The sequence below is a fragment of the Balaenoptera acutorostrata genome, chromosome 1 (genome assembly GCF_949987535.1).
Source record: "Balaenoptera acutorostrata chromosome 1, mBalAcu1.1, whole genome shotgun sequence".
NCBI lineage: Eukaryota > Metazoa > Chordata > Mammalia > Artiodactyla > Balaenopteridae > Balaenoptera > Balaenoptera acutorostrata.
In genome coordinates this window covers 21,393,277-21,406,052 of record NC_080064.1, presented here as the reverse complement: position 1 = coordinate 21,406,052, position 12,776 = coordinate 21,393,277, and the positions used below count along the sequence as shown (strand labels likewise).

General features: G+C 47.1%; 1 long non-coding RNA gene across 1 annotated transcript in view; it reads right to left on the bottom strand.

The window, feature by feature from the left end:
* The window catches only part of LOC103013218 (uncharacterized), a 28,429-nt gene that overhangs the window by 14,643 nt on the left and 1,010 nt on the right, over window positions 1–12,776 (bottom strand). The gene's annotated exons all lie outside the window — the stretch shown is intronic.

Sequence of the window (12,776 nt, the reverse complement as noted above, 5' to 3'; positions counted from 1 at the left end):
AAGCTAGTGGGACCCGAGCCGCTACCTGCCCTGTGGACGGCAGTGGGACTGTCCTGGGACAGAGCCAGTGGTGTGCTGGAGCTGGCTCCTATCTGCTTGCAAGAGCTGATTGTGTGAATCTCTTCCCAACTCTACATGCAGTGACATCGCATGGGTGGCTTGACATCAGCCACAGTGCAGGGCTTTTGGTTATTTTTCCTAGCTAGCCAATTCATCAGCTTACCTCTGGACAGAGCCCTGAGGACAGTTAGAGACCATGATCCGCACCACTTGCCTCTGTAAACTTCAGAGCCTGGAGCAGGACCAGCAGAAAGACAGTCCAGAGTCCTGGTGGGCAGGTTGTCTGGTGAGAGGATGTTGGGTGGAGGTGGGAGGTCACCTCCCCTTAAGACACACCTGATGGTGGACCAGAGAGCCTGGGCATCACCTTCACCAGAGCCTCTGCTCCAGTCCAGGAGCCTAAAGGAAGGCCTGTGAACTCCCAGCCGGACTGCCTGACTCACCCTCCTGGGCTGGGTCTCCCCTGGGAGGGACCAAGGGCTGCTTCTCCCTGCTCCCTGCTCCTTGCTCCCAGGATGAGCCCTGACCTTGGTCATAAACTGGACCTGAGCCCAGTGACAAAGATCTCCACCCAGGCCCAAACAGAACCCCACCCTGATTCTGGGTTGGGCTATGATTGGGCCACAGAAAACACACTCCCATTTCCATCGGTGCCTGACACAGGCTCACCACTAAAATCACGTCAAAGCCAGGGCCTTGAGAGGGGAGCAGACCTGGCCAGGGGCTGGCTCAGTGTCGTTCACCTCTGCAGTCAAGGCTTGAGCTCCTGCCTGGGAAGCAAACAGTAAAGAACAAAACCAAATTAAAACCCATCACCATCTCCTCCTTGCTTTAGTGACACATCTTCATCTTAGGAAATAAAGCCTAAAGGCAAAGCATATTTTCTATGACCTAACCCCTCCCCATTCCTGTCAGGCTCCCTCTTTGATTTGGAGGATTCTTGCACTAAACCCTCCCTCCCCACTGTGCCCACACACAGGCCTCCAGATCACTAAGAGGAGAGGGAGCTGAAAAAGCCCCAGGAACTTCACCTGAGAACCTAGGGGTGGAGGCCAGTACCTTATCTGGCAAATGGGCAAGACCCTTCCTCTCTACAGCCTCAGTTTCCCCACCTGTACAGTGAGAGATTTAGCCTTCCAGCTCTAATATCCAAAGTTAATGATCCTGATGGAAATTTAGGGCCCCATGTTCAAGGGTTGTACTTCAGGGACAATTCAGACCCAGGAGATTCAGGAAACTTTCCCTAAACCATGTATGGGATACTGGGTTCAAGTCCTGGGATGTCTTCTTAGCTCTGAGACCTTGTGCTAGTGACTTGACTTCTCTGGGCCTCAGTTTTCTCATCTGTCAAATGGCACTAACGCCAAGTTTGTGAGGATCAAATGAGATGGTAGCAAAAAAAACAGCTTTGTAAGCTGTGGAGCACAGTCCTCGTGGGAGGGAGGGGCATTTGTTATTCCTGTTGTCATTTGTTATTTCTGCTGTCATGGGTTAATGTTTTGCCTTCCAGCAGAGCCCAGAAAGTAGAACAGTCTGGCCTAGCTCTCAGGTGGGAGACCACCTCAGAGTCTCCCCGGAACCCACTCCCCCTGCCCAGAGCCAGCTCCAGCCTCCCCACCTCAGAGATGATAAATCCTCCTCATTGGTCACCAAGGGACCGCAGGCTTTAGAGCTAGACTGGCCTTGGGGATCCTCAGATCCCATCCCTTTATGGTGGCCCAGACAGGAAAAGGGTTTACCCCAGAAGGCACACGGTATGTCAGCAGCACAGCTGGGCCTCAAACCCAGCTTCTCTTTCCTCTACCCTAGCCTGTAAAATGGGGTCCTCTGGAATCCTCACAGCAGCAATGCCCCTGCTGGTGCCCCAAATCAGCAGGCCCTGGCCAGGCGGGGACTCTGGGAGAGAGGGCTGTCTAAGGTATCCCTCCACAGCCTTCATGCCCTGCTGGGCTCCTGCTGCCTCCAGGAAGTCTTCTCTGATTGGCACCCAAAAGGCTGGAAATGAGTTCCCTCCCACATACCTCCTTTGACAGAACACCTGCTTAAAGGTGAAAGTTGTCTGTTTGCCTGTCTGCTGGCCTCCAGCCTGAAAGTTTCTCGGGATAGGGAACAGCTAGATTATCTGGGCTCCCCATTACAGGGGCCTAGGACAGACTGAGGGCAAAGGGAATGAGGGAGAAGTGGAAGACAGGGGGATGGGAGGGCGCTCAGGGCAAGAGAACAGTGCACTGGGATTTAGTGGCCCAAGCTGCAGTGCGGTGGGGACACAAAGCCCTCACCCCCCCTTCAGATGTTGATTCCCAGGGCTTCCCTCCCTCCCCAGTGGCCCATACCCCAGGGCGGGCTCCTCCTGTGGGAACTGATGCCTCGGCAGCGGCAGCGGGCACCCAGCCACGTGGGTGCCAGGAATGAGGCTTGGCAGCAGGGCGGGCGCTTTCCTGGGCAGTGTTTGCTCTGGGCCGTCCCAACAGGGCTGCCCCTTGCTCGGGCCTGGGGAGGGGATGGCCCTGGGCGGAGGTCCTGCTGAGAAGGTGGAGTGGCGCGTGGGCCCAGGGAACAGGAAGCATCCTTTTCCCACCAGCGCCAGTGAAGCAGCTGCTGGGCAACACCCGGGAGCTGGTTAGAGATGCAGGTTGTCAGGTCCTTCCCCAGACCTGCTGTTCAGAATCTCCACTTTAACAAGATCCCCAGGTAACTCCTATGCACATTTCAATTTGACAAGCCCTGTTTTGCAAGTGTCTGCTTGTGTATTTACACAGCAAATAAATAAATAAATAAATATCTACAAGTTCCCAGTTAAGATAAATAAGTCATGGGTGTACTGCATGGTGACTAAAGTTAATAATACTGTATCATAATTCAGAAGTTGCTAAGAGAGTAAATCTTTAATATTTTTAAAATTTATTTATTTGGCTGCACCGTGGAATCTTCGTTGCCGCCTGTGGGATCTTTAGCTGTGGCGAGTGCGGAGTCTTAGCCACTGGACTGCCGCCAGGGAAGTCCCAAGAGAGTAGATCTTAAAAGTTCTCATCACAAGAAAAAAAATTGTAACTACATGTGGTGATAGATGTTAGCTAGACATTGTGGTGATCATTTCACAATGTATACAAATATCAAACCATGTCATACACCTGAAACTTAAGTAATGTTTTATAATTAGATATCAATTAAAAACTAAATCATAAAAAAAACAGATTACCTTCCTTTCATTTCTTCTTTACATTTCAGTTAGGACATTACCTTGATTTTTTTTTTTTTTTCAAAATTTTGAGTGTGTGAATAGGATATTTTATCTGTGAATCTCATTCCATTACAGGAAAGAGATATTGCAAGAAATTTATTATAAAAGAGGGTATGGGGTCTGCTGGGGCTGGAAACCCACTGATGAATACCCACTCCTGTTTTCAGTTGGCAGCGTCAGCCCTGAGGAGACAGAAATGGAAGTGGGCAGCCCTTGAACCTGAGGAGCTTACCTCTAGCACGGGAGATGAGGCAGAGATGCATATTGCCACCTCCTGAGCCTCAGTTTCCTCACCCATGAAATGGGTGTAATCAATCATCAGTCATGTCTGCCTGCCTCCCCAAGGGGCTGGACAGGCTCAAATGAGTTTGGTGGGGGTGGGGCTTTATGAGCTGCCTCATAGGTGAGGGAAGTGAGATCTGAGAGTGCCCTGCTCACAGCTCTGTCTTCTGGTGTCTCTCCCTGTCCTTTAGGGTCTAGCCCTCAGCCTCCTCTTTCTCTCCCAGAGCCTCATCTGCCGCTATGGTCTCACTCTCTCTTCCTCCTTCCTCCCCCGCCCCCCCGCAGAAACCCACACCTATCTGAACCTTGCTCCAAATTAGCAAATTAGCACTGCTTCTGGGGAGAGCAAGCATGCACTGAGTGCTGACTACATGACAGGACCCTTCATGCACTGGGTCTTTTATGCCAGCCCTGAGACTAGGTCATAATACCCCAATGAGCAGATGAGAAAACCGAGGCTCAGTGAAAGAGAGTGATTTGCACCCAGTTGCACACAGCCAATAAGAGGCCAAGCTGGAACGGGAACTCAAGCTTTTGGCTCCTACTTCACCAGGCTTCCTTGGCTGGAAACAGGAAACAACTTGCCACGACCTTGAGGAGGACTCCGTTCAAGTCCCTCCTCAGAGATCTGTCTCTAGCCATACTGCACCACTCCCTTTAAGGTCAGGTTCTGGAAGAGTGCTCCTTCCTCCTTCCCTCAAGCATCCTTTCACTCGTCCCATGAATATTTATAGACTCCAGGAGCTGGGATACACAGAAAACAAAAACAGACAAAATCTCTGCCCTCCTGGAGCGTCTGTTCCAACAGACAAACAGGCAATAAATAGGTATGATGTGTTGCATGATGTGTAGATGGTGCTGGGCACTATGGAAACAATAAAGCAGAGGAGAGGGTGGGGAGGGGAGACTGCCATTCTAATTGGGTAGTTAGGGCTCACTGAGAAAAGGACACACTGAGAAAAAGACCTGGAGGAACTGGGCAGAAGCCATGTGGCTAAGAGGGGATGAGTGTATCAGGCAGATGAAAGCAATTTGCAAAGGCTCTGAGGTACGAGAGGAGCATCAAGAAGGCCAGTGTACCCGCAGCAGATGAGCGAGGGGGGAGTGGGAGGAGATGGGGGTGGGGTGTCCCATGGAGCCTTGTGGTGAGTGGAGGACTTTGGCTTTTCTCCAAGTGAGATGGAGGCATTAAAATGACATGATCTGACTTGTGTTTTAAAAGGATAGCTCTGGCTGCTGGGTTGAAACCACACTGTGGGAGACAAGTGCAATAGCAGGGGGGCCAGCAGGGAGGCTCCAATAATCCAGGGGAGGGGGGTGATGCCCACGGAGGTGGCAGCAAGCTGGGTGGGGGGCAAGATGGGGTCAGAGTTTGCCTGTATTCTGGTAGAGCCAACAAGACTTGCGGACAAATTGGATGTGGGATGTGAGAGGAAAAAGGAAAAAATGGCTACATATGTTCAGCCCAAGAACTGGAAGTTGCCATTTGCTGCGGGAGGAGCAATTCAGTTCAAGAATTCAGCTTTGGGGGTTTCCCTGGTGGTGCAGTGGTTAAGAATCTGCCTGCCAATGCAGGGGACACGGGTTCGAGCCCTGGTCCGGGAAGATCCCACATGCCGCAGAGCAACTAAGCCCGTGCGCCACAACTACTGAGCCTGTGCTCTAGAGCCCACAAGCCACAACTACTGAGCCCACGTGCTGCATCTACTGAAGCCCGTGTGCTCTAGAGCCCATGCTCCGCAACAAGCGAAGCCACTGCAATGAGAAGCCAGCGCACCGCCACGAAGAGTAGCCCCCGCTCGCCGCAACTAGAGAAAGCCCACACACAGCAACAAAGACCCAAAACAGCCAAAAATAATAAATAAAAAATTTTTTTAATTAAAAAAAAAATTCAGCTTTTGATGTGCAAAGTTTGAGGAGACCATAAAGATACATGTAGAGGTGTTGCGTAAAATTAGATAAATGAGCCTGGAGTTCAGGAGAGAGCTCTGGGCTGGAATATATAAATCTGGGATTTGCCAGCACAGAGATGGCATTTAAAGCTTGAAACTGGATGAGATCACCAAGGGAGTGAGTATAGACAGAAAAGAGAAGAGGACCAGGGAGTGAGGCCTGGGCACTTCACTGTTTAGCAGTTGAGGGGATGAGGACGAAACCACAAAATAGTAATCAGTGAAATAGGAGAAAAATCAGGAAAGTAAGATATCTTAAAAGCGAAGTGAAGAAAGTATTTCAAAGAGGAGGGAATGATCAGCTGTGTCACATGCAATTTATAGATCTAGGAAAATATGAGGATTAAGAATTGACAATTAGAATGGACGAAAATTTTGCAAATCATATATCTGATAAGGGACTTGTATCTAAAATATATAAAGAACCCTCAGAACACAACAATTTTTTTTTAAATTTTATTTATTTATTTATTTTTGGCTGCGTTGGGTCTTCATTGCTGTGCGAGGGCTTTTCTCTAGTTGCAGCGAGGTGGGGCTACTCTTCATTGCAGTGCATGGGCTTCTCATTGCGGTGGCTTCTCTTGTTGCAGAGCACAGGCCCTAGGCGCATGGGCTTCAGTAGTTGTGGCACGCGGGCTCAGTAGTTGTGGCACACGGGCTTAGTTGCTCCGCGGCATGTGGGATCTTCCCGGACCAGGGCTCGAACCCGTGTCCCCTGCACTGGCAGGTGGATTCTTAACCACTGCGCCACCAGGGAAGCCCCAACAATTTTTTTAAAGATAATTTTTTAAAGTATTTATTTACTTATTTGGTTGCACCGGGTCTTAGCTGTGGCAGGTGGCTCCTTAGTTTCGGCATGCGAACTCAAGTTGCGGCATGCATGTGGAATCTAGTTCCCTAACCAGGGATGGAATCTGGGCCCCCTGCACTGGGAGCACCGGGTCTTAAGCACTGCACCACCAGGGAAGTCCCAACAATAACTTTTTAAAATAATGCAATTTAGGGGACTTCCCTGGTGGTCCAGTGGTTGGGACTCCACGCTTCCACTGCAGGGGACCCAGGTTCCATCCCTGGTAGGGGAACTAAGATCCCACATGTTGCACGGCACAGCCAAAAAAAAAAAAAAAGCAACTTAAAATGGGTAAAGGATTTGAATAGACATTCCTCCAAAGATACAGATGGCCAATAAGCACATGAAAAGAAATTCAACGTCATTAGCCATCAGAGACATCCAAATCAAAACCACAGTGAGATACTACTTCTAAGATGGCTATAATCAAAAAGACATATAATAACAAGTGTTGACAAGGATATGGAGAAATTGTAACCCTTATACACCACTGGTGAGAAATGTAAAATGGTGCAGCTGCTCTGAAAACCAGTCTGGCAGTTCCTCAAATGGGTAAACATAAAGTTACCTTATTACCTATGACCAGTAATTCCACTTCTAGATATTTACCCAAGAGAAACGAAAACACATGTCCACACAAAAACTTGTATGTGTACAACACCAAGAGTGGACCCTCATGTAAACTTTGAGTGATGATGATGTGTGAATGTAAGTTCCTCAGTTGTAACAAAGGTACCACTCTGGTGGGATTTTGTTGATAACGGAGGAGACTATGCATATGTGGGGGCAGAGCCTATACAGGAAATCTCTGTACCTTCCTCTCAATTTTGCTGTGAATTTAAAACCGCTCTTTAAAAAGAAAAAACGTTAAAAAAAAAACTTGTACATGAATATTCATAGCAGTATTCATAATAGCCAAAAGTAGAAACAACTCAAATGTCCATCAGTTGATGAGTGATAAAATGTGGTATATCCATATATCCATGGCATATTATTTGTCAATAAAGAAAAAGTGAAATACTAATACATGCTATAACATAAGTGAACCTTGAAAACATTATGCTAAGTAAAAGAAACTAGTAACAAGAGACCACGTATTATGTGATTCTATTTATATGAAATGCCCAGAATAGGGCAATCTATACAGAGGCAGAAAGTAGATTAGTGGTTGCCTGTGAGTTGAAGGGGTTGGGGGAAAATGGGGAGTGACTGCTAAAGGGCACAGGGTTTCTTTGGGGGGTGACGAAAATGTTCTAAAATTGATTATGGTGCTGGTTGAACAGCTCTGTCAGTATACCAAGCACCACTGAATTGTACACTTTATATGGGTGAAGTATATGTTAGCCATCATATACTTCACCCATATAATTCATTAGGTAAATTATATCTCAATAAACCTATTTCCGAAAAAAATGTGGTGGGGAGTTCCCTGGCGGTTCAGTGGTTAAGACTGGGCACTTTCACTGCTGTGGCCCAGATCCAATCCCTGGTGGAGGAACTAAGATCCTGCAAGCTGCACGGTGGGGCCAAAACCCCTTGAGGATTGGATTAAGCAACGTGAAGGTCACAGGTGACCTCGACAAAAAGCAGTCTTAGTCTAGTGGTAGGGACAAAAGCCTTATAAAGTGTGTTCAAGCGAGAAGAGAACAAGTGAAGGCAGCGAATATGAACATTTTCAAAGAGTTCTGCTATACAGACGGTGCCCAACTTACGGTGGTTCAACTTACAATGGTTCTACTTATAATTTTTCGACTTTACAATGGTGCACAAGCAATACTCATTCAGTAGAAAATGTACTTTGAATTTTGAATTTTAATCTTCTCCTGGGCTAGCGATATTGGGTCTGATACTCTCTCGTGATGCTGTGCAGTGGCAGCGAGCTGCAGCTCCCATTGAACCGTATGACCACATCACATCAAGGGGAAACAACCGATACATTTACACCCATTCTGTCTTTCACTTTCAATACAGTATTCAATAAATTAGATGAGATAATCAACATTTAATTATAAAATAGGCTTTGTATTAGGTGATTTTGCCCAACTTCAGGCTAATGTTAGTGTACTGAGCACGTTTAAGGTAGGCTAGGCTAAGCCTAGTTAACAGTAGGTTACATGTATTAAATGCATTTTCAACTTAGGATATTTTCAGCTTACCATGGGTTTATCAGGATGTAACCCCACCATATGTCAAGGAAGATCTATACAGAGAAATGGGGTAGAGGGGATGCAGATGTGAGGTCAAGAGAGGTTCCTTGGTTTTGTTGTGGTTTTTTCTGAGATGCAAAAAATTATGTCTCAACACTGATTGGAATGAACCAGTAGAGAGGGGGAAATAGCCCAAGTGAAGTCCTTGAGCAGGTGAGAGGCAGGAGATCTGGTGTATGAGTGGAAGGGAAGCACAGAGAGGAGCAAATGGGGTTCATCCAAGGTAGCAGGAGGGAGGGTAAAAATGAGGGACAGACCCAGGGATTGGGTAGAGGAGGTATTGAGAGTCTGCAGAAATTCTCTTTTGATCACTTCTATCTTCTCAGTGAGGTAGGAAGCGAGGTCAAGAGCTGAGGGAGGGTTGGGGGAAGAGCTGTCAGGGATTGAGGAGAGAGGAGAAGGTAAGAAATTGTCTACAGGACCATGGGAGAGTGACAGGACTGGGTCATATGGTAGGATCTCGAGACAGTGCAAAGGGTCCCCTGGAGGAGGGTGGGTGTGACATTAAAGTGAGACCAGTCAGCAGGGCTGTGTGTCTTTCTCCAGCTTCTGCCAACTGTGTGGGTGCAAGTGCAGAGTTGGATTAACCAGGGTGTGGTTTTGCCAGGTGAGTGCAATTTAACAAGAAAGGAGCAAGGGGGTTGAGGGCGTATGCAAGGAAGTAATTATAATTATGGTCCACAGAATCTAAGCTGGTTAAGGAGGAAAGTCAGGACATGAGGGAGGTGAGGAACAGTAGGGGAAAAGGTGGGAAGATCAGTGGATTGAAGTCCTGGTAGATCTGGAACTGATGGAGTCAGGGTTCTAGAGGGAGTGAGCAGAAGAGACAGGAGGTGGTGTCAGGAGGATGGGATACTTGATATTGAAATTACTCAGGGTAGGGGCATAATTGTTGGTAATGACGAGGTCTAGGAAATCACCTTGGCCATGAGGGGCTGAGGCAGGCAGGGTGGAGGACAAGAACCCTGGGAGGAGGGAATGGGTGTTCTCCACAGGGGAGGATTATCTGTGTGTAATTGAACAAACCAAGTCATCCTCAGGGGCAGGACCCTGGGTAGGGCATGGGCCTGGGATTCAGCCAGACCTGGATATGAAGTGTCACTGGCCAACTCATGCTCAGATTAATTAGTTTCTCTGAGCCTCAGTTTTCTCTCGTGCAAAGTGAAAGATGACTCCTATGTCAAAAGATTATGTTCTGAAAATTGAATGAGAAACTGTGTGGAAAGTGCCTGGTGTGGGTCTAGGAACAATGCACTCAGTAATGTGGGCCGATCCCAGGATGCTCCTGCCTCGGGTCCCAGAGCTGAGGGGCCAATGTAGGGACCAAGACTCTCCTGGGACCCCTTCTCCCTTTCCACCACCTTAAATCATAGAAGGTGTGAATGGAAGAGCCTGACTCCTATTTCTCTCCCATTTTACAGAATAGGAAACTGAGGCCCAGATAGGGAAAGTGTGTCACTATGACTCAATTATTATACAGAGTAAGTTCCCTTTTAAAATCAGCTGGAGTCAATTAAGATGGGAAATTTGTACAGGGGGGAAAAGGCTCATATATAAAATTTGAAAGCCAGTAGGACTCTTCAGGATGTATTTCAGCTGTCATTATCCCCTCCATTCATTGGAACAATTAAAAGTTGGTCTTGGTGAAAATGAAAAACCCTATGAGTTTACCCCTGCTCTTGTCTTCTCTCTCCTCTTCCTACATCCCCAAGTCACACCCCCCCAACACTAAAGTTCAGGTCCTGTGATTGGTCAAACATTGGACCAATTAGCTTTGGAAATAGAAGTGTCAACAGAAGGGTGATTCACAGTTCATGAATTTGCTAATTGCTCTTCCTAGCCCAGGCAGAAGGAAGGGGAGAGGAAAAGAGATCTCTAAGTTTCCTTCCTTAGAGAACTTAATTCAAGTGTATGGGGTGGGCACAGCACCAGCCCACACCACAAGGCGCTGCCCCTGTGTAGTTCCAGCCCTAGCCAGTCTCCTTGGGGGTAAATCCCTTCTGCTTTCTGGACCCCAGTTTCCCCATCTACAAAGTGGGAAGAGAGTATACAAAATGATTGTCAAAGGGCCTCTCAGCTAAAGGCTTCAGAGTTCTAGGAATATGTAGCTTGGCACCTTCTCTGCTGCCCTGGCTGTCTAGGGACAAGCATGGGGAGATAGGGCAGAAGTGGATCCAGCAGACACAATGGAAATGTCACCTCCTTAGGGAGGACTTCCATGATTACACCAGCTAATGATGTATATTGATCTCTCTAGTTCTCTTCCCCTCTGTTGCTATATATTTTTCACACTCACATACACCTGTGGCTGCTCTCTCTTCCATTTTCCTGTTTTTAAAAATTATTTATTTATTATTTATTTATTTATTTAGGCTGTGCCAGGTCTTAGTTGTGGCATGTGGGATCTTTAGTTGCAGCATGCGAACTCTTAGTTGTGGCATGCATGCAGGATCTAGCTCCCCGACCAGGGATCAAACCCAGGCCCCCTGCATTGGGAGGGCGCAGTCTTACCCAGTGGACCACCAGAGAAGTCCCTGTTTTATTTTCTTTTTAGCACTATTCAAAATGTCTTATTTATTTACTTACTTGACTATTGTCTTACTACACTTGAATGTCAGTTCGAGAAGGGCAGGGACCTTGCCTATAATATCCCAGGGCCTAGCCCAGCCCCTGGTACACAGTAGGTGCTTAGTATATCTGTGTTGGTTGATGAATGAATAAATGAATGGATGAATGGATCTTGTGGGTCCATTCATCCAGGGTAATGCCAAGCATGACTCTGTGATCTGTGCCAACTCTTTTAAGAAGAGCAGGGAATTAGGGCTCTGGAGTCAGGAGACCTGGGTTCAAGTCTCACACTGCCAATTAGTAGTTGTATGACCTTAGGCATGTCACTTGACCTCTCTAAACCTTAGGTTCTTCATCTGTAAGTTGAGGATAATGATGCCACTTCTTGAGATGCATTTTTAGGAATTAGAGATCACGTATATAAAGTATCTGGTGCATAGTAGGTTATCCAGTAAATGTTAGTTTCCTTTCTTTTCCTTCCTCTGCTGGGGCATGGAAGTGATAGGTCAAGGGTTTGGAGACTCTGGGTTTGGTTGAAGTATATTTCTTATCTATTTCTTATTTTTCAAGAGAAGGTAAAACAAAATCGCAAGCAACTGTGCTGAGGACAGTGCAAAAGACTTGCCCGAAGTCACAAAGCCAAGCAGTGGAGCAAATAGCAGGTCCCCACCCTGGGGGCCAGAGGAAGTCCCTGACCCCAGATAAGATGGAGGGAGGGAGGGAGGGGACAAGGGCAGGATCTTGCTTGGGCTGGCCTCCAGACAGAGGAAGCAGCTGCTCTAGTCTGAGAGTCAGGCTCCTGGGATCTAGTCCTAGGTTTGTCTGAGACAACCTGGTGACCTTGGAATGTAGTTTACCATTTCTAGGTTTTGGTTTCTCTGTCTGTATATTGGACACATTGCTCCTTGCCCAGCCTACCTTATAGAATGGGAGTGTTAGGAGAATGATATTTAATTAATTGTTAGAAGAATGATGTTTAATTTAAAAGAGAATATTGCAGAGATGAATCAGACTCAATTTTTAAAATTTTGCCACAAGCACATATATTTAAAATAAGAAAAAAAGATTAAAAGTAACAACAGGGCTTCCCTGGTGGCGCAGTGGTTGAGAATCTGCCTGCCAATGCAGGGGACACAGGTTCGAGCCCTGGTCTGGGAAGATCCCACATGCCACAGAGCAACTGGGCCCGTGAGCCACAATTACTGAGCCTGCGCGTCTGGAGCCTGTGCTCTGCAACAAGAGAGGCCGCGACAGTGAGAGGCCAGCGCACCGCGATGAAGAGTGGCCCCCCTTGCCACAACTAGAGAGAGCCCTCGCACAGAAATAAAGACCCAACACAGCCATAAATAAATAAATTAAAAAAAAAAAAAAAAAAAGTAACAACAATAATAAGCCTCATCCCACTAGGCTCTGTAAAGTGCGAGACAAAAACACATAAACGTATTATTTCAATAGAACATACGAAAATGTTTTGCTAACTATAAATAATCAAATCAAATTTAAAAAAAAATTTATTGAGCCCCTTCTCTGGAGCAGATGAGGAAACTGGCTTAGAGGGGTTTAGTGACTTGCCCAAGGTCACACAGGACCTGAGAAAGGGAAGAGGCTGGCAGGAA